The sequence below is a fragment of the Notamacropus eugenii genome, chromosome 6 (assembly GCF_028372415.1).
Source record: "Notamacropus eugenii isolate mMacEug1 chromosome 6, mMacEug1.pri_v2, whole genome shotgun sequence".
Classification (NCBI taxonomy): Eukaryota; Metazoa; Chordata; class Mammalia; order Diprotodontia; family Macropodidae; genus Notamacropus; species Notamacropus eugenii.
Window position 1 is genome coordinate 172,595,757 of NC_092877.1, and position 21,250 is coordinate 172,617,006.

Below are 21,250 nucleotides of genomic sequence, written 5' to 3' on the forward strand. Positions count from 1 at the left end.
GTGGGTGGTTACTAAATTCCTGTGTATTTTTTTTATTTTGTTTCAATTTTTTATGCATACAGATGTTTTTAGAATTTTGCATGTTTTGTGCTGATAAATTTTAATTCCTGGTATTGTTCTTTTTGGTTGATCATCTAGAATTTCTTCACTCAGTCTCAACTTGTCGGGCATTTCAGGCATCTCCACATTTTTGGAGTAAAAAAGGAATACTACTAGAAATGCTATATGCATATAACCTCTCTTTTGCACTGAATGTACTCCATTTGGCATATTCCCAACAAAGGGGTGAGAGGGCTTTAGTTTGGTTATAGTTTTCTTTTTAAAACGTGAGCAGGATACTGTCACATTCTTTCCAAAAAGATTCTACTATTCTGAAATCCCACTAGAGGGACATGAGTGTACCTGGCTCTCCAGAAATAGGTCAGAGTTGGAGCATCATAAATTATATTTTCATTGCCAGTCGTGTTCTGCTGTGAAGCTTCATTTTTTTTCCTGGGGAAAGTAAACATTTTAAGGAAGAAAGCACTATATCTGCAAGAAAATCAGAGTTAAATTTGGGAAATTAATAAGCTAAGGTTACAGAGAAGGTACATTCTGATGAAATTACTTTTTTTTTTTTTCCTGGCAGGAAAGATTGCTGAAGGAGAAAACACTCATTTATTCAACAACTCTTCCAAGACAGAAACAATGAGAGTGCATCATTGACTTGGAACCTGTTCCAAAGAGGGCAGTCCAAGCAAGAAGATTAATCAGTCCAGAAGCATTTTGGCTACTACCTTTGTAAAGGGTAAGCATTCTAAGAAATCCACAGAAGCCAGTGGTCATCATACAGGCAAAGAGTGGAAATCCTACTGACCTATCTACAAGAATTTTTCTTCAGTATCTGAAGCACAATGCAATTAATTTTGCAGACTTTAAGAGGAAGCATGACCCAATGAGGAGATGAGAGAACAGTCTCCCTGTCCTCTCTCCTTTACAAAATTAGGAGGTGCTGCTAGGTATTGCAATATTACATACACTTTTAAACTTTTTTTTTCAGTGCATTGACTGGTTTTCCTAGTTGTTTTCCTTTTAATTTTTTTTTTAATTTTAAAATTTTGCTTGCACTTAATAGTATTTTCCAATTACATGCAAGGATATTTTTCAGCATTCATTTATATAAGACTTTTGAATTCCAAAATGACTTTCTCCATCCCTCCCTCCTTTCTCCCTTGCCCAAGACCTAAGCAATCCAATAGAGGCTGTACATATACAATCATATGAAACAGTTTTCCACATTAGTAATGTTGTGAAAGAAGAATCAGAACAAAAGGGAAAAACCATGAGAAAGGAAAAAAACCTAAAGAGTGAAAATATTATGCTTTCGTCTGCATTCAGACTCCATAATTCTTTCTCTGGATATGGATAGCATTTTTCCATCATGAGTCTTTTGGAATTGTCTTAGATTATTGTGTTACTGAGAAGATCTAATTCTTTCAAAGTTAATCATGGGACATTGTTGCTGTTAATGTGCACAGTGTTTTGTTTCTGCTCACTTCACTCTGCATCAGTTCATGTAAATCTTTCCAGGTTTTTCTGAAGTCTTCCTGCTCATCATTTCTTACAGAACAAGAGTATTCCTTTACACTCCTATTTGACCACATATTTAACCATTCCCCAAATGAAGGACATCCCCTCAATTTCCAATTATTTGCCACAAAAGGAACTCCCATAGATATTTTTGTACATTTAGGTTTTTTCCTACTTTTTATGATCTCTTTCAGATACAGATTTAGTAAGGGTGTCACAGGATCAAAGCATATGCACAGTTTGATAGCCCTGTGGGCATAGCTCCAAACTGCATTCCAGAATGGTTTGATCATTGACTACCAACAAGGTATTAGTATTCCAATTTTCCCACATCTTCCTTAATATTGATCATTTTCCTTTTTTTGTTTTATTATATTAACCAATCCAATAGGTGTGATTTGGTACGTCAGAACTATCTGAATTTACATTTTTCTGATCAATTGTGATTTAGGGCATTTTTCATAGGGTTATAGGTAGGCTAATTTCTTCATCTTTAAACTGTCTGTTCAAATCCTTTGTCTATTTATCAGTTAGGGAATGACATATTCTAATAAATTTGAATCACTTCTCTCTGTATTTTATAAATTATGTCTTTTTCAGAAAAAGCGGCTGTAATTTTTTCCCCCAACTTTCTACTTTCCTTCTAATCTTGATTACGTTGACTTTGTGCAAAACCTTCTTCATTTAGTGAAATCAAAATGATCTATTTCCCATTTTATAATGTTCTAGAACTCTTGTATGGTCACATAATCTTCTCTTTTCCAAAGACCTGACACGTAAACTGTTCCTTCCTCTCCTAATTTCCCCATGGTATTACCCTTTCTATCTAAATCACAAACCCCTTTTCATCTTAAATGGGTATGTGATGTAAGATGTTGGTTTATGCCTAGTTTATGCCATACTCTTTTCCTGTTTTTCCAGAAGTTTTGGTCAAATAGCAAGTTCTTAACAACCAAAGGTGTAGTTTTTGGGTTTATCAAATGGTAAATTACTGTAATTACTGATTACTTTGTCATGTGTACTTTAACTTATTCCACACCTTAAATTATTCCACCACACTATTTCTTAGTACCAAATAGTTTTGAAGATTGATATAGAATTATAGAATAGTTTTAGACATGGTATAGCTTGGCTACTTTTCTTTGCATTTTTTCATTAACTCCTTTGATATTCTTGACCCTTTTGTCTTCCAGATGAATTTTCTTATTTTCCTAGCTCTATAAAATGTTTTTTGGTAATTTGGTATGTCATTAAATAAATTAATTTAGGTAGAATTTTCATTTCTATTATACTGGCTTGGCCTACCTATAAGAAATTGATACTTTGCCTATTATTTAGATCTGCCTTTTGTATGAAATGTGTTTTACAATTATGTTCATATAGTTCCTGGATTTACCTTGGCAAGTGGACTACCAAATATTTTATACTGTGTACATTTATTTTAAATGGGATTGCTCTTTCTGTCTCTTGCTGCTTGGTTTGTTAGTGATATACAGAAATGCTGATCATTTATGCGATTCTTTTTGCAAGCCACTTTGCTAAAGTTGTTCATTATTTCAAATTCTTTTTTAGTTGATTCTCTAGGATTTTCTAAGTATACCATCATATCATATGCAAAGAGTGATACTTTTGTTTCCTCATTGCCTATCTAATTCCTTCATTTTCTTTTCTCTTATTGTTAAAGCTAAAATTTCTAGTACAACATTGAATAACAGGTGATAAAGAACATCCTGGTTTCTCCCCTTATCTTACTTGGAAAACTTCTAGCTTACTCCCACATTATATAGAATGTTTCCTAATGTTTTTAGATAGATGCTAATTATCATTTTGAGGAAAACTCCATTCATTCCTATGTTCTCTAGGTTTTTCAGTGGGAATGAATGGTGTATTTTGTCAAAAGCTTTTTTTATCTATTGACATAATCATAATGATTTCTGTTAGTTTTGTTACTGATGTGGTTCATTATGCTGACAGATTTCCTAATATTAAATCAGTCCTGAATTCCTGGTTTAAATCCCACCTGATCAGAATTTATTGTCCTAGTAACAAATTTATGGAATCTCATTGCTAATATTTTATTTAAAATTTTTGCTCAAAAGGGTCTAAGATTCTAAGAATTTTGGAGAAACATTTGAAGTTACATAAGAAAATTTGTCCAAATGACCGTGCCTTTTGAATCGTTGATCTTACTATAGGGCAGCACATATAATCCAAGAACTTCAAAGACAGGAAATTAGTTCCATACATACAGACAGATTTTCCTGGTGGGAAACAAAGTGCATGATTATTGAACTGAGATTGGCTGAAAAAAATCATGAGATATGGTGCCTTCTCTGTGAGGTTGGGGAGTTGGCTGACTTGGCCTTTTCTGCCCACTCCCCCTTACTTCTTATTGCCTCTTGAGCTGCCCCCCTGCAGTGTTGTTGCCCACAGCTGCCTCCCAACTTCCTCTGCCACAATCAGCTACCTGGACTTCATCATCTTTGATGAGATGCGCTCACACATTAACAAGATTCAGGAGATCTGTGAATAGGTTGTGTCTGGAGGTTGAGGGGAAGATGGTCAGTAGGACAGAGGGTACTATTAATAATTCACTTATCACTGGAAATGCCTCTGTTACAAGTTCTGAGGGTGAAGAAACACATGCTACTCCAATCACTGAAGTTCACATAGTAATAAACCATCATCTGCAAGAAACTTGTCCAAAAAATCCTGCCAAAAGTACATCAAAGGCTACATGAAATCCACACAGAGTACATTCGGGAAGCTGTAGAACAAATCAAACCTATTTTTGCTAATTTTAAAAACCTATCAGTTTTTCATAGCCAAAAACTTGAATCAGATGCCAAAGTGATTCTCTTAGATTTCCATAAGAATAGTGTGATCCCACATGTGATTTTCTTTAAGGATGGCATAGAAATGGAGAAATGCTAACAAATTCAACTAATTGCTTTGATTCACCTCCCTTCATAATTGTTTGCTGCTTCTTATCATCTACACAACACCAGGACTTATACGTACTTGGACTGATGGCATTTTGAACATTATTCACTCATTTTTACCTTTATTCATTTGGAAAAGAGTCTCTTTTTTTAATAGCATATCATGAAGTTTGTCTGAAATAACATACATACACCCCCCCAAATTACGAGATGTGAATATAATGAAATATAAAGTACAGTCAAGAAGCATTTATTAAACATTTATCATGTGTCAATCAGTGTGCTGAACTCTGAGGATACAAAGAAAGCCAAAAACTTAATTCTCTGTCCTCAAGGAATTCAGGTACAATTGCAAAATGAATAGAAAACAAAAACATCAAAAGTATTATCTCATAAATGAATGGAGCATCAATGAAAAATAATATCAGAAGAATGACATTGGAGGGGTGTGTGTGTGTGTGTGTGTGTGTGTGTGTGTGTGTGTGTGTGTAGATGAGGCATATAAAAAAGGAGAGGTCACTACAAAAAGGCTCTTTCAGAAGGCAGATTTTTTTTGTCTTGGAGGATGTGAGAGCCAAGAGGTGGAGGTGACAACAGAGATCTTTCCAGACATAGGGAACAGAGACTGAGTAAGCATGGAGTTGGGACAGGGAGGTTGGTGTCTGAGAGAGAACAAGAAGACCCCAGGCCTCTGTATCTTAGAGCACATGTAGGAGACCAGATCATAAGACTGGCTAGGTTAGAGAAAGGCCAGTTAGTGGAGGACTGTAAAAGTCAAAGACAGGTTTTTATATGCTCTCCAGAAACCTCTGGATACTATTGAATAGGGAAGAAATAAGGACAGATGAATGTTATCAGAAAATCTTTTTGGTAGGTGAGGGTAGACTGGATTGATGGTGAGAAAGAATTGAGGAAGAATTGAGGAAGGCAGAGGATCTTGCAATCACCTGGGGAAAAGATGAAGTGGCCCTGCACCAATCTGATGATACAAGGGGATGTATAATGTAGGTGGAAATAAAAAGGCTTGGCAAGAGTTTGTTTACACGGACTACTGACTCACTGTATTCATGGAAACTCGTTTGATTATCAAGCAAGACATTATAGAAAGAGAAGGTAAGAAGGAAGAGTACAATGCATTGGCAGACACACCCATCTTCAGGGACATGGCCTGGATTTAGATCCTACAAAAGGAGAATCAGAAAGACTCAGAAAGCAAATAGAGAAGCTCAGGTGGAAGCAGTCTTACATAAACAAAAACAGAGAGGACAGCCTGTTTAAGAGAATGGAGTGAGCAGTGGTGTCAAAGGTGGTGAAGAGATAAAGAAAGATAAGAACAGAGAAGAGATAAAGATAAGTCAAGATAAAGACAAAAATAAGAGAAGAGATAAAGCCTTTAGATTTGCACCATAAGTCATGATTGGTAACTTTGGAGAGTAAACTTCAGTGGTGTGGGAAATGACAAATTCAAAGAATGCAGAATAACCTAGGTAATCATTTATGAACTGATGAGGAGCATATTAGCTATAACTAAAATGAATACAAATGAAAACAACCATGAAAGATTGCCATTCTCTTATTAATTGTATTGAAAAATCCTAGAAAGCAGCCAATAAAATATAGTTCCTTCCCAGTAATAGAGAGGCTGTGGCCTACAGATGCAGTTATATTGGCAGGCCTAGTTAAACTGTTTCCTTAATCAGGAAGTATATATGAATGTATATATGTTTGTATGTGTATGTTTGCTTATATCTTTGTATGATACTGAACTGATCAATGATGAAAGTATGAGCATGAATGCAAGACAAACTTTATAAACCACATGCTTCCAAAATAATTAATGTGTTGATTTTCACTATATTTACTAGTGTTTGAAATTGTTGAAGTAAGAAAGAATAGTATCTTTTAAGTAATAGTCACTGTAGAAACAATAGTCAGTCTTGCCAGTTGAAAAAATTAACTGTATCATGTTGAAAAAGAAAATTCATCCTAATTTGTAATTCCTAGGATCAGCTGAGAGGCTTTGATTCTCCATAGAAACTAAAATGCCATCAAAACTGCCAGCATCCTTCAACTGGGGAACATTACTTTGATGCCTTTCCTGCATCCTCCTCACTACAAACTTCAGTTTTCTAGAGACTGCACACAAATAGGCCCTGAGTAATTCCTGTGGGAAAAAATGGGGAAAGTACCTATGAATTGAAAGCTCTCACCATAGTGTATATCTATTTGATGTCACTGAGAAATTTCTGAGTTTTATATTCCCAGGCTACTTTTGTTGCCAGCTCCATTCTTTGAAATTCCATTTCTCTGGAAAAACAAAACCAAAAGTAGATTTTTTTTATTTTTTTTAAATTAAATTATTTTATTTGTTTTCAGTGTTCGACAACCACTTCTATATATCTTAGATTTTCTCACCTGCCTCTTTCTCATTTCCTCTTCCTGGCCCACTCCCTCCCTGAGACAGTGTACAATCTTATATAGGTTCTACACGTACATTTCCATTAAACAAATGTTGCACAGAAGAATTAAAATGAATGGCAGAAATCAAAAAACAAAACAAAACCAATCATAATACAGAAAAAAATGGTCTGTTTCTATCTGTGATCCAATCCATAGTTCTTTCCCTGGATGTGGAAGGCATTTTCCCTCAAGAGTCTATTGGAAATTTTTTAAGTCCACACCTTTCAATGAAGTACTACATCTACCAGAAAAGTTCCTCACACAGTGTGGTTGTTGCTGTGCACAAAGTTCTCCTGGTTCTACTCCTTTCACTCAGCATCAGTTCATATAAGTTTTTCCAGGCTTCTCTGAAGTCTTCCTGTTCATCATTTCTCATAGCACAATAGTATTCCATTACTTTCATATACCACAACTTGTTCAGGCATTCCTCGATTGATAGACATCCCCTTGATTTCCAGTTTTTGACTATTACAAAGAGAGATGCTATAAAAATTTTTGTGCATGTGAGACCCTTTCCCATTTCTATGATCTCTTTGGGATAGAGTCCCAGAAACAATATTGCTGGGTCAAAGGGTATACACATTTTTGTAGCCCTTTGGGCGTAGTTCCAAATTGTTCTCCAGAATGATTGGATCAGCTCACAGCTCCAGCAACAATGAATTAGTGTTCCAACTCTCCCACATCTTCTTCAACATTTATCATCTTTCTGTTTTGGCATGTTAACCAATCTGATAGGTGTGATGTGGTACCTCAGAATTGTTTTGATTTGCATCTCTCTAATCAATAGTGATTTAGAGCATTTTTCATATGATTATAAATAACTTTAATCTGAAAATTCCCTGTTCATATCCTTTGACCATTTATCAATTGGGGAATGATTTGTATTCTTGTACATTTGACTCAGTTCTCTATATATTTTAGAAATGAGGCCTTTATTACAGGCACTAGTTGCAAAAATTCTTTCCCAGTTTTCTGCTTCCCTCCCAGTCTTGTTTGCATTAAGTTTATTTGTGCAAACACTTCTCAATTTCATGTAATAAAACTTATCTATTTTGCACTTCATAATGTTCTCTACCTCTAGTTGGGTCATAAATTTGTCCATTCTCCATAAGTCTGAGAAATACATTATTCATTGCTTCCCTAATTTGTTTATAGTATCAATCTTTATACCTAGATCATGTAGATTGGTTTTAAGTAGGGAGGATGTTGCCTTGGTTATCAGCAATCTTTACTTCTATCCCAATTCTTCCACTGATACACTTGAGGGAAATAAGTATGTTAGATTCTATTCAATGAAAGTTATTGACCACTACTTAACAGTTATTCCCTCATGTGGCTTCTTTAACATTTTGTATATTCATCACTAACTACATAACATTTCTCATTTTATTCTTATCAAATATGTTTCCTTGTGAGAAGCTATCAAATTAATCCATGTTTTTTATTGTGGCTTGCCTGTGTGTGTATATGTTTGTTTGCATGTGTGTGTGCTCTTGCACAAATTCATGTAGTTATTCCTAGAAATTTTCTTTTCCTTTTCTACTTACTGATCAATTTTAATTCTTTGTATTATTCTTTTGGGTTGATAATTTAGAATTTCTACAGACTGACTAAACTTGCCAGGCATTTCAGGCATCTCCAAGGTTTTGGAGTAACTAGATAATACTACAGAAATGTTTAATGAATATAACTATCTCTTTTTTACTGTTTGCATAATAACACTTGCTATAATTTCAATAAAAAAGATGACATGGATATACGCAGGGAGCACACTATGATTTTTCTAACTTGCCAAGCGTAGTGGCATAAAGTTTACTAAGAAGATTATCCCCAGTCTGAAACCTTATTAGTAATACATGAGTTTACCTGTTTCTACAGAGACATTCCAGAGTGAAATCATTATGAGTTAAATTTTCCATTGTAGTGTCAGTTTCCATAGCTGTGATGATTTCCTTTTTCGTAGCTTCACTGCTTACAGCAGAAAAGAAATATTTTTAAAAGGAGAAAATCAAAATAGCCTTCTTTAGAAAAACAAAACCAAAAGTTTTATATCTAAGACTACTCTGAACTTGTTATTATACCCTTTGATTCAGCAATACCATTACTAGTTTTGTATCTGAAAGACATGTTATGTTTAAGCAGAAAATGGCATATTTGAAAAAAAAATATGTATAGCTGCTTTTCTTGTGTACACATATTTGGAAATTGACGGGATTCCCATCAAATGGGGAATGTTTGAAGAACTTCTGATGAGTGAGACATCCCGAGCTCCAGGGTCATGAAACAGGCAAACACCAACACTAGGACCCCCATGTGCCTTTACACAGCCAGGACAACCAGAAGACTACAGTCCCCAGAACCACAACAGATGCTTCTTCAGTGTAGCCCCAGGCAAACAGGCATCCTCCAGCAGCTAGCCCTCTGCATACTTCAGCACAACCCAGGGCAAAATGGGATCCTCTGGGATCCAGACTTCCACATGCTCAGGTGTAGCCCTGATGAAATGTTGAAATACACCACTGGGCTTCAGCACATACCAGACACCACCCCTATGACACAGATAAGCAATACTGACCCTTATGGCTTTTAGCAGCACCAGCCAATCCAAATTCAACTCTTTCAGCACAGAACCAGACAGGAGGGCTATCCCCATCAACAGAGCACCAGGAAAAAAGCCAGAACCTGCAGCCACTGGCACAAGAAGCCTGAAATAGTGCCCCTTCTAGCCAGGGTGAAGAGTTCAAATTTAAAAGAAAGGAAAAAGGCCAACAACAATCAAAAGAAAAGGATGAGCAAACGATAACAAAAATGAAAAGACTTTGACCATAGAAAGTTGCTATGGTGACAGAAAAGACCAAGACACAGATTCAGAAGAGGACAACAATGTCAAAACACCTGTGGGAAAAACCCTAACGAAAAATGGAAAGTGGCCTAAACCTCCAGCGACCTGCCCTCTTGGCTTTGTTGCCCAGTCACCCTCAGTACTTAGAAGTAGGGGCTGGAACAGTATTAGCATTTAGACTCTTTAGCTCACTAGAATTTGTGGTCACCTCAAGTGCCAGGTGGGAGCCTGACACAGTAGCATGGAAGGAAGGAAAAACCCCAAAAGATGACTTTATGCTCTGTTTTGACTGAGGGGATTATAACAAACTGTGACCCAGGGGTGGAGTGTGTTCAAAGTGCAAGTCATGTCATCATTTCTCTGATGTCATGGTCCTCTTGGAAAACAAAGGATGAACACAACCAAACTAGCCACTGGTGTTGGAGGAGTCTGCACTTAGCCTCTATGACACTCCTCTCTTGACTTGGTCATCACACACTCTTTCTCCCCTGCCTCAATCAGCTCTCTGCTCCCAAATGACTTCATTCTACTGTTCTGAATTCAAGGCCAATTTTCTCCCAGTAAGGCAGAAACAGACAGTTCCCAACAGCTCATTCTGCTCCCCTCTGCCTCTCCTGCCTTATCACTTTGCTTCCTGGAACATCTCTTGGAAGTCACAGAGCAGAAAAAGTTCAGTCTCTCCCTTGGACCAGAATTGGAATAGAAATCTCCTTTGTCTGATGGGGTGACTTCTCTACACAGTTCCCTAAGCAATCTTGCCTTTCCTCCAAAGAAGCACTTAGGATACCTATTGTTTCTTCTTTTCTCTCTCACAACTGCGCTGAAGATGGAAAAAGGATGGTTATGAGATTTTCTTGACTGCCTGCCACACTCATGGGCTCCCAGCTTTTCCTTCCTTATCAGCAGGGAGCTTACACTTTCCAACCTTCCTTTCTCTCCTCACTAAACAAAAACCCTTGCTTTTCTAAGTCATTTTTCTTCTCTTCCTTGGACCCCATCTTCTGCATCTCTTCAACACTGCTACAGTTCCTTAACTGGTGCTGCCTCCTCAACATTGCTCCTTTCCCATGGCCACCATTCTATCCATCCTCCAATCACTGCATCCTTCTCTTTTTTTTTTTTTGATTTCTACACAGCAGTAATTCCTCTTCCAGACATGTTTTTTGTCATGAAAATAATTTTTTTTTTTAGGAATCTATCAGAAAAACAAATATGTAAACCACACATTCTGGAAATGACAAATGATAATCTTTTAACCATCTGTTACCAATATTGCCCTGGTTCCTTAATTTTATGTTATGCTCTCAACATTTCAGTTAATCCAAGATCTCATCAGTCATGGCACCTCTTCTATTGGTGCTGATAATAACCCATCTCCACTGTTTCTTCCTCTATGTTTTCCCTGGACCCCTGTCTCTCATAATGATTCTCCACATAGCTACCTAGTACTTTTTTTAATCTTATTTTTTAATAGGGCCATTCCTTGATTGCTTCTTAAAGAGACCTATTCACTGAATGGCCCTTACCTCACTCTAAGTGAATACCTGAATAGGCCAAGGTCTCTCATTGCATCCTGGGCCATCTCCACACATCCTGATTAATATCTGGTCACTGGATTCGATGGCTCAAGAGAAGAAAGTGAGGTCGGTGATCTTGCACAGCCCTACCTCACTCAAAACAAAGTCATGCAAGTAATGTCATTATTTCCCTGATGTCATAGTCTTCTTTGAAAATGAAGGACGAACACAGACAGACACAGACAGACAGACCTAGTATGCTAGAGGCCTTTCCCTGCTTTTTCCATTTTCTGGGTACCAGCCTATCACTTAAGTTGTCTTTCTGTTATTTCCTAATGATTGGTACATGACTGATCCAGCATGCTTTTTCCTTTAACACCATTTGATGCACACAGCTATCACCAGAAATAGGCCAAATTTTCCCCACTACCTCCCATTTATTTGCCATAGGGTTTAATGGAAAACTTCGATACCTCAAAAATTAAGGCATTCAGAGATACTGAATATATAGGATTCTTGGAAGAGCATTTGGATTGAAAACATGTTCAGACATTATAGTATATTTTGGGAGAGGACAATAACAGAAAATAGAAAAAAATATGGTTTATATCATGCTTCTGTATATCTAATATAGGGCACAGAACTTTAATTGTCTATTTTCCCATTTTTAACAAAAAAGAAAAATGTGTATATTGTATTATGTGAAATAAAATGCTATTCCCTTATGTTGGAAGGTTAAGCCTATATGTTTTGAAAAGGTATTCCAAAGGTTGTAATCAATTATTCTATTTTGCTTTTGTTTTAGTGAAGAGATGCTTAAATACTATATGCACCAAATTCAAAAGAATCTTTTTCAATAATTCCTACAACGCAAAAAGCAATGGGATGTGTTACATTATTCTTTCAACATGAACCTGTTCATAGCCAAACACAAGGAACTCCAAACTTGCTCAGAAGGAATGCTTATTATTCCTCATCCACTGGGCTACCACAGAAATACCACAGAACAATCAGAAAGCAATTTAAGTTTAATTCTTCCCCCTTGGCTAATGTGAAACTGATCTCTGTGACCTATAAACTCTGTGAAGTTGGACCCATTTTAGTGGGTCCAATCCAGTCCTCAGGCAAACTAAATGTTGGATTCTCCTTGGATGACCTTAGAGTAATTAAGGGGTTTCTGTGTCCACTGTGTAAATCTGATTCAGGTCAACCACAATATTACCCATGACTGGCTAGGGAAGGTCATCACTAAAAGCATGCCACTAACGATTTTCTGCCTTAGAACAGGCAGGAACCTCCACTCCATAGCACTGCAAGGCAAGATAGAGCCTTTATGTGATAGCTGTCCCAAAGCAGAGCCCAGGCTGTTAGAGATAGGAATCCTCTTACAGGCATCATGGTTCATTCACTTCTTTAAAGAAATAAGTTAGTCAAGATGGCGGAGTAGAAAGATACACATATGCTAGCTCCAAAACCACAGCCCATAAAATACCTATAAGGGAGAGCTCCCAACGAATTCGGGAGCAGCAGAGGCTGCATGGCGATGGAGCTGAGGAGATTTCTTTTCTAGAGAGACCTGAGAAACTGACCCGAAAGGTCCCTCATGCACCAGACCCATAGCAGAGCCCAGCCCTGGCTTGGCCGTGTGGCACCGAGAGAAGCAGATCCCAGCAGGCTTCAGGGACAGAATCTCCAGCAGCCAAGCAGGTCCCTCTACCCACAGGCGGCAAAGGTCAGTGAGAGGGGTTTTTCAGTTCGTGGAGAGGGGAGTGGGGTGCCCCCATAACTCAGGCCCCCTCGGGAAGCAGCAGCGGAGGCAGCAGCAGACAGGGGCTCCCAGAGCAGGCAGGAGGTTGGATCCATTGTTGAAGGTCTCTGCATAAACCCCCTGAGGGAACTGAGCTTCATGTGGTGGCCCTACCCCTACCTGAGCACCTGAACTTAATCTCACACTGAGTAGCAGACTCGCCCGCCAAAGCCCTAAGGCTGGGAAGCAGCATTTGAATCTCAGACCCCAAGCGCTGGCTGGGTGGAGGTTGGGTGGATCTGGAGGTGAGGTGGGTGTGGAGAGGACACTCAGAAGTCAAGTAACCTACTGGAAAAATGCCCAGAAAAGGGAAAAAAAGTAAGAAAATAGAAGGCTACTTTCTTGGTGAACATATATCTCCTCCCTTCCTTTCTGATGAGGAAGAACAATGCTTACCATCAGGGAAAGACATAGAAATCAAGGCTTCTGTATCCCAAACAGGCAAAATAAATACTCAATGGGCTCAGGCCATGGAAGAGCTCAAAAAGGATTTTGAAAATCAACTTAGAGAGGTGGAGGAAAAGCTGGGAAGAGAAATGAGAGATATGCAGTCAAAGCATGAACAGCAGGTCAGCACCCTGCTAAAGGAGACCCAAAAACATGCTGAAGAAAATAACACCTTGAAAAAGAGGCTAACTCAATTGGCAAAAGAGGTTCAAAAAGTCAATGAGGAGAAGAGTGCTTTAAAAAGCAGAATTGACCAAATGGAAAAGGAGGTTCAAAAGTTCACTGAAGAAAATAGTTCTTTCAAAATTAGAATGGAACAGATGGAGGCTAATGACTTTATGAGAAACCAAGAAATCACAAAACAAAACCAAAAGAATAAAGAAATAAGGTAGTGTAGCAGATATTTGTGGGTATCCTGGAAGGACATCTGCAATGCAAAGCTCTCAACATGAGTAATTCACACTGAACAATGCTTGTCCTTCAGTTTCCAGAACAGAATCTAATTCCAAAGTTTCACTCTTGGGATTGAAATGCCTGCGAGAAGCAAAGATGATGTCTCTTGCCGGCTCCTCTACTTTACCTACCAAGTAAAAAGCACACAAGACTTGGAGGTAAGGGTCAAATGCATTTAATCTGATCTTGCAGAAAAAGTTAAGCCAAATGGTGCAGGCTAGGGCAACTGGAATGAATTGCATCCCTTTCTTGACACAGACCTCAGTGATGAACCACATCACTCTGATGCGGACATTGGTGTAGGAACCAGGTGCCCCTCATTCCTCACTTTTTCAGCCTCTTGGCTGCTCTCACTCTGGCTCCACTCCATGTCTAACACCCTCATCCCCAATGTATACCTGGCCCCTTGGATATCTCAGTGCCAAACAAAACTCCAATTAAATCATTAGTTTAGAGTGTGATGAACTAAAAGTGGAATTGAACATCTGCTATGAGGTCTTTGCAGAAATAATTTATGCATAAACTTGACAATCTGAAAACTAGTAGCATTTACAAAAGATTTCCTACAGCATACCTCCTGACTCAACCTGGGGTGCTGGGAATATCAGAAACCTGGGCCCAAGGAGCAGGAGGGAGGTAGAGTGGTGGGTCTGGCAGAACAGGGCACAGAAGATGAAGGAGCCCAGATGGCAGAGGTGGAGCTTGTCTGAAGCTGACCATGCATTCAACAGAAGAGCAGGAGGAGCTGCAGCCCTAAGGCTGGGCCTACTTAGCTTTCCAAGGACCTTCTGGGACAAGTTCTTAAAGCAGGAACCAGGAGGAGAGCTCCCCCTCCAGGCCTCTTCCTCATGCTTGCTCATCCATTTCTTCTGCTACTCCTACATGACTTTGACCATGCTTTGACTAGTTTTCCTTTCCTGAACTTCACCTCAAACCTAGGCCCCAAACTCCAGAGGTCTCAAGTTAAATCTGTCTGGTCTTGTGCAGAACATCTAAATCTTCCCCTGGCCCTCCACTTGTCTCCTCGGTTCCACCCCACTACTGCAACTGTAGCTTCTACTAGGCAGATCTCCAGAGGAGACCACCTGTGAACACTTCTACCTGACAGCTGCATGGTTTTTTTCAGCCTACTGATGGCTCAAGAGAGGCCTCACTTTTTCTTTGTACAAAAGGGGTCAACAGCCTCTGCCTTTTGTGCAGCTAGCATAAAAAGACTTCCCACAGCAGAGAAGGAGTTCAGCAGGATATGAAGTGATGACTCAAGTCACCCAAGCTTTGGATCCCTCCTTCAATGTTACCACAAGATTCTAAATGGGACCTGGCAGCTACCCTACCTTTTTGATCTATTCACTGTTCAAGAGAAGGAGAGAACCAGCACTTAAGTGGGTCCTGAAGACACATACAAGAAACATTTCTAGTCTAAACACTCCGTTTATCATAGGAGATCAAGGGTGATCCTCTGGGGAAGATCACTCTCCCTGGGAAATGTCTTCTCAGTTTCCTAATAAACAAAGACTATTTGACTCACCTTTTGGAAATGGCAGTCAGTTGGGAATGCCCTCTCAAACCCAAAAAGGGAACAGCAATAATTGACTTGTCTAAGGGATGAAAAAGGACAGTATGGTCAGTGAGAATCAGATAGAAAAATCTCCCCAAAAGTATGTCTAACATGCCAACCCTTTGCAAATCCAAAGAAATTGCTCCCTCCTTACTCTCCAGCAATAATGGTGCTAATGATGAAAAGGAGTACAACCCAGGGGAAAGAACCTGATATGCACAAAGCTACCAGTTTCACTGAAGCTTGGTCAAGTTGAGGTCACCTATGTGAATTTTGACTTTGTAGTCTCCCTTTTGAGAACTGGACTTTCCTATGGCATACAGAGACCATTCCTTGGAAGCTGTGTTGCAGGATACACATTGACAGTACGTTTTTGGTACAATGAGAACATCATGAAGACAATGCTTTCTACACATTAGGAAGCACAGAATAAGTTTTACCTAATGGAAGACATCCTAAACTTTTGCAAATGCAAGTCTATTCTACATTATGTCTTGGTGAAGGAGCTGTTGAAAAAAACATGCTATGAAGATGATGGTCAATGCAGTTGTCCTGTAATGTGTTCATTTCAAAACAGTCTCCTTCTCTAGGGCCTTGGTCTGGCACCAGACCAAAGGAATAAACAGCTTTAGATGAGCAAAAGGAGCAAATGATATGGAAACAACTATTACAGCCTTTGTGGATATCAATCATTATCAATGTTAGGGATGGCATCACGACATACTACCAAAATTTCCTCTTCTTTCACCTCCTCTTATTCCTCCCCTGGTTGAAGCATACTAATATCCAACTGTTCCCAAAGCCACATTCCACTACCCCCATTCCAATTGCTGACCAATTTAGATCATTAGCCCTTTAAAAGTGGTACTCAAGGAATTTTTTTAAAAAGCGGCCAGTTAGAAAAGTTGTGTTGTTTCCCTTCACCAACAGGCCTTTCCTAGGATTACTCCTAAATAGATTACACACACACACACACACACACACACACACACACACACACACACACACACACACACACACATATACTTTGATAAATACACACACAAAGGCATTTTATCAGGTATTTATATGGGTATATATGGATGGATGGGCCAAATTCATCTTGCTTCAATGCAAGTCTGCAAAAGACATGGGAAATATTATGTGCCCACAAAATTATTGTTTGTTGGTTAACCTCACATTATATGTTGGCATTGAATATCTCTTCCTCTTGTCACATTCTTGTTTTTTCTTGAGTATGAGTGAATGACATAAAAGGAATCAGATCAATGTGAGTCAAAGGGTATTTTCCATCCATGCTAACTCTCTTCAAGTTCCTCCTTTCACAGCAAAGAAGAGTATGCAGAGAAAAGACCTCTCTTCCTTCATACTGACACTTCCATCCACATTTACTATTCAACTAGTTGGGTGGCAATGGAAGCCAATGTATATGAATTTTTGAGTTTTCTCTGGGCAGAATTACTGTAATGTAGACTTCTTTCTTCCTTCACATATTTAGGTAGATTGATAAATATCCTATCTATTTATGTATTTTCATCTCATCATTTAGCTTTCTCAGATTGATTTCATGCTGTTAGTATCAGTTGCCTGGGCACTAGCCAACCAGTCAGGGACTCCCACCTTTCTCCTTCTCCCCCAAGCTTTAAATACCTAAACAATTAAGAGTAGAAGGGAAACAAAGGCCTGCAGAAAGGCAACAAGAATTGGCTGTGAGGGGTGGAGCCAAGATGGTGGAGTAGAAAGATGCACCTACTCTAACTCTCCCAACATAGCCCATAAATTACCTGAAAAAAATGACTCTAAACAAATTCTAGAGCAGCAGAAGCCACAAAATTACAGAGTGAAAGAGATTTCCAGCTCAAGACAGCTAGGAAGAGGGACAGGAATTGCACTGGGCAAGGAGAGGAGAGCAGCCCAGCCTTGGCCATATGATGCAAACAGGCTGCAGGGGCAGAATCACTGGCAGCACCTGAGGTTCTCAGATTACTCAACCCACACATGCCAAAGACAGCTGCAAAGGTCAGTGAGAAAGACCTTTCACCTGCATCAGAAGGGAACATAGCCTGGCTCTGGAGGGTCTGGGGAAGCAGCAGTTGCTGTGGCACAGCATTTATTTTAGCAGAGCTCCACTGAAAGCACCTAGTGGAATTGAATAGCTGCTCTGGATTTCAGCCCTGAGTGGCAGCCCTGGGGTGCAGAAGGGTGTGCTGATGTGGTGGAGCTGGAGACAGTTGTGAAGAGGGAAACCCACTGGCAGATTCTGGGCAGAAAGGCTCTACATCACTGATCTCAGAGTAGAATGCAGATTGGCCTTGGCCATAGGGTGGCAGGGATGGGACAGAAACAAGCTTCAGAGGGTGGAATCCCTGGCAGCAGCTGCAATTCTCAAGATTGCTCAGTGCACAAATGCCAATGGAGGTTTCAAAGTCAGTAAAAAAGTTCTTTAACCTGGGGGAGAAAGGAATGCAGTCTGACCCCTCCAGCAGCAACCGCTGCAGCTGCAGTGTCCATTTTTGGAGCCCTTGGCTTAAAGCCCCTGGGGGAATTGGGTGGCTGATCTGAGTCTCAGCACTGAGTCACTGTCCTGAGTTGAGGAAGAGTGCTTGTGGTGGAACTGGGGGTGGCTCTGGAGAGGGAAAGCTACTGGCAGATCCTGGGCAGAACAGAGCGCTTGTGGTTGCTACCACACCAGAGCACAGGCCAGGAGAGGAGTAAACTCCTCTCCTTTGACTGTGTCACCTTGGAGGAACTGATAACTTATAGGTACCTAGAGTATACCCTTCTCTTGACAAAGGACTTAAAAGTCAAGTAACTGGCTGGGAATATGTCCAAAAAAGGGGAAAAGAATAAGACAATACTAGGTTACTTGCTTGGTGAGTAGGTATTTTCTTCCATCCTTTCAGGTGAGGAAGACCAATACCTACCAGCAGAGGAAGACCTAAAAGTCAAAGTTTCTGCATCCAAAACCTCCAAAGTAAATATGCAATGATCTCAGACCACAGAAGAACTCAAAAAGGATTTTGAAAATCAAGTAAGAGAAGTGAAGGAAAAACTGGGAAAAGAAATGAGAACGATGTAAGAAAATAATGGAAAACAAGTCATCAACTTGCTAAAGGAGACCCAAAAAAATGCTAAAGAAAACAACACCTTTAAAAATAGTCTAATTCAGTTGGCAAAAGAGAGGTCCACAAAGCCAATGAGGAGAAGAATGCTTTAAAAAGCAAGAATCAGCCAAATGGAAAAGGAGTTTCAAAAGCTCACTGAAGAAAATGGTTCTTTAAGCATTAGAATGGAGTAGATGGAACTTAATGACTTTGTGAGAAACCAAGATATTACAAAGCAAAGCCAAAAGAATAAAAAAATAGAAGATAATATGAAATATCTCACTGGAAAAGCAACTGACCTGGAAAATAGATCCAGGAGAGACAATTTAAAAATTGTGGGACTACCTGAAAGCCATGATCAAAAAAGGAGTCTAGACATCATCTTTCATGAAATTATCAAGGAAAACTGCCCTGATATTCTAGAACCAGAGGGCAAAATAAGTATTCAAGGAATCCAGCAATCACATCCTGAAAGGAATCCATAAAGCAAAACTCCTAGAAATACTGTAGCCAAATTCCAGAGTTCCCAGGTCAAGGAGAAAATATTCAAGCAACTAGAAAGAAACAATTTGGGTACTGTGGAAATACAATCAGGATAACACAAGATCTAGCAGCTTCTACATAAAGGGATCGAAGGGCTTGGAATATGATAATCCAGAAGTCAAAGGAACTAGGATTAAAACCAAGAATCACCTACCCAGAAAAACTGAGTATATTACTTCAGAGGAAAAAAATGCTCATTCAGTGAAATAGATGACTTTCAAACATTCTTGATGAAAAGATCACAGCTGAATAGAAAATTTGACTTTCAAACACAAGAATCAAGAGAAGCATGAAAAGGAAAACAGTAAAGAGAATTAAATGTAGTAAGTTTTAATGACAGCAATTTTTTAAATCCAGTAACAGAAATGTAGGAATACTCCCAATTTTCTGTCATTGGGAGAATTTGATTTTTTATTTTATCTCAATTTATGAAGTATTCTGCCAGGCCTAGTGGCCTGAGGGCTACCCGAGTCTTACCTTACCTCTATCGGAGGTTTTCGGCTGGCCAAACCGGATGCTCGTATGAGAGAAAGGACGTTCCAGAGTCGAACAAGGGTTGAGCTTTATTTCAGGGTCTGGTTACAAGTGCAGGGGAATTCTTCCTTAGGAGGGAGAGAGAAAGATCTCCCAAGGAGGCAAAGATCTTACAATAAGAGATTGGAAGTAGAAGTATAAGTGGGAAGAGAGGGGGAGGGGAGAGAAGAAAGAGGAAATGCGGAGCCTTCTGTCCACACACGTGGCCCCTCCGCCCAAGAGAGCTTTCAGGCTTTCCTGATCCTACTTAAGCTCTCCCGTCGCCTAGTTTGCACGTCAATACCGAGCCTGTTAGGTAACAATGGGTGTGCCCAGATCCGGGACAATCTCGAGGGTGGGGAGAGCTCTCTCCCATCACGTTTCTCACGGGAAGAGGCAGAAATACACGAGATAGCTCGGTTCACCTCGATTCCCAGTCGTTTCCTGGGGGGCCTCGTGAGAACTCTAAGATTTAGAAGTTCCCACCTTTACCCGCCCGAGACTGTCCACATGGAATTGAGCTTCCATCCCCAGCAGTATTCTTTTCCATTTATAGAAGTTCAGCCTTATCAGTTAAGAGAAAATAGACAAGTTTAGAAGTGGCTTTATCCTTAAATTAGCATTTGTCAGTTGTTTCAATATCCACTCTGCTCTTTGAAAAGGTGTGTGGGTAGGAGTAGTTTGAGCAGGGATCACCTAAAGGATGTAGTTTTCATAAAAGATCTATGTGTTTTTCATAGAAAGAAACCCACGGAAATGTTTACACATTTGTAATTCACTTCTATAGGATGAACTTTATGGATACTATAAACGTTTTGGAGTCTAGAGAAGAGGGCAAAGCTCAGCAAAATTCTAACATTGTAAAAATGTTTCTGAATTGAAGGACTACATTATTCACCTTTAAGATGTGTAATTTCTTAATAATAAGTCATGGCTATAAGCAGCAGAGGTGTGGTAGGATAGAGAGAAGACAGGTCTCCATTTTTGGTAAATAAATATTGAACACACATACATGTATCTAGATATATGAATACATATTTGTTATTACTTTGAATGGAGAGAGAAAGAATGCACCTCAAGAGTTGTTGACCTAAAACAGAGGCCACTAACACACTGAGAAACAGAACTGTAAGGCAGAAATATCCCAACAAGCTTTAATGAAAGTGATTAAAGGTGTGACTTAAGGATGGAGGTGATGAAGATGATGAAAGAAAGTGTAAGATGGGAAACCAGTTAATTGCTAATATCTGCAAAATGTCACAGGAGATCGGAGATGAGGTATTTTTTTCTGTATCTCTCCAGAAGATGATTCAATGAGACATGAGCAAATGTATGGGAAATATATTGTTCTGTTTTTCGTATTTTGAACAGAAATTGACCTAAAGTTTAGATCCTTCCAATAGAATGGATGATTTTATGACCCTAAGGGATCCTCAATACGACTGTCCATGTTATGTCAGAAATGGAAGATCACTGTCTTAGAGGCATTGGGAAA

General features: G+C 39.2%; 2 pseudogenes; one reads left to right on the top strand and one right to left on the bottom strand.

The window, feature by feature from the left end:
* The window catches only part of LOC140510830 (translationally-controlled tumor protein-like), a 51,009-nt pseudogene extending 46,506 nt beyond the window's left edge, over positions 1-4,503 (top strand).
* Positions 1-21,250, bottom strand: part of LOC140512186 (nucleophosmin pseudogene) — a 355,194-nt pseudogene that overhangs the window by 144,179 nt on the left and 189,765 nt on the right.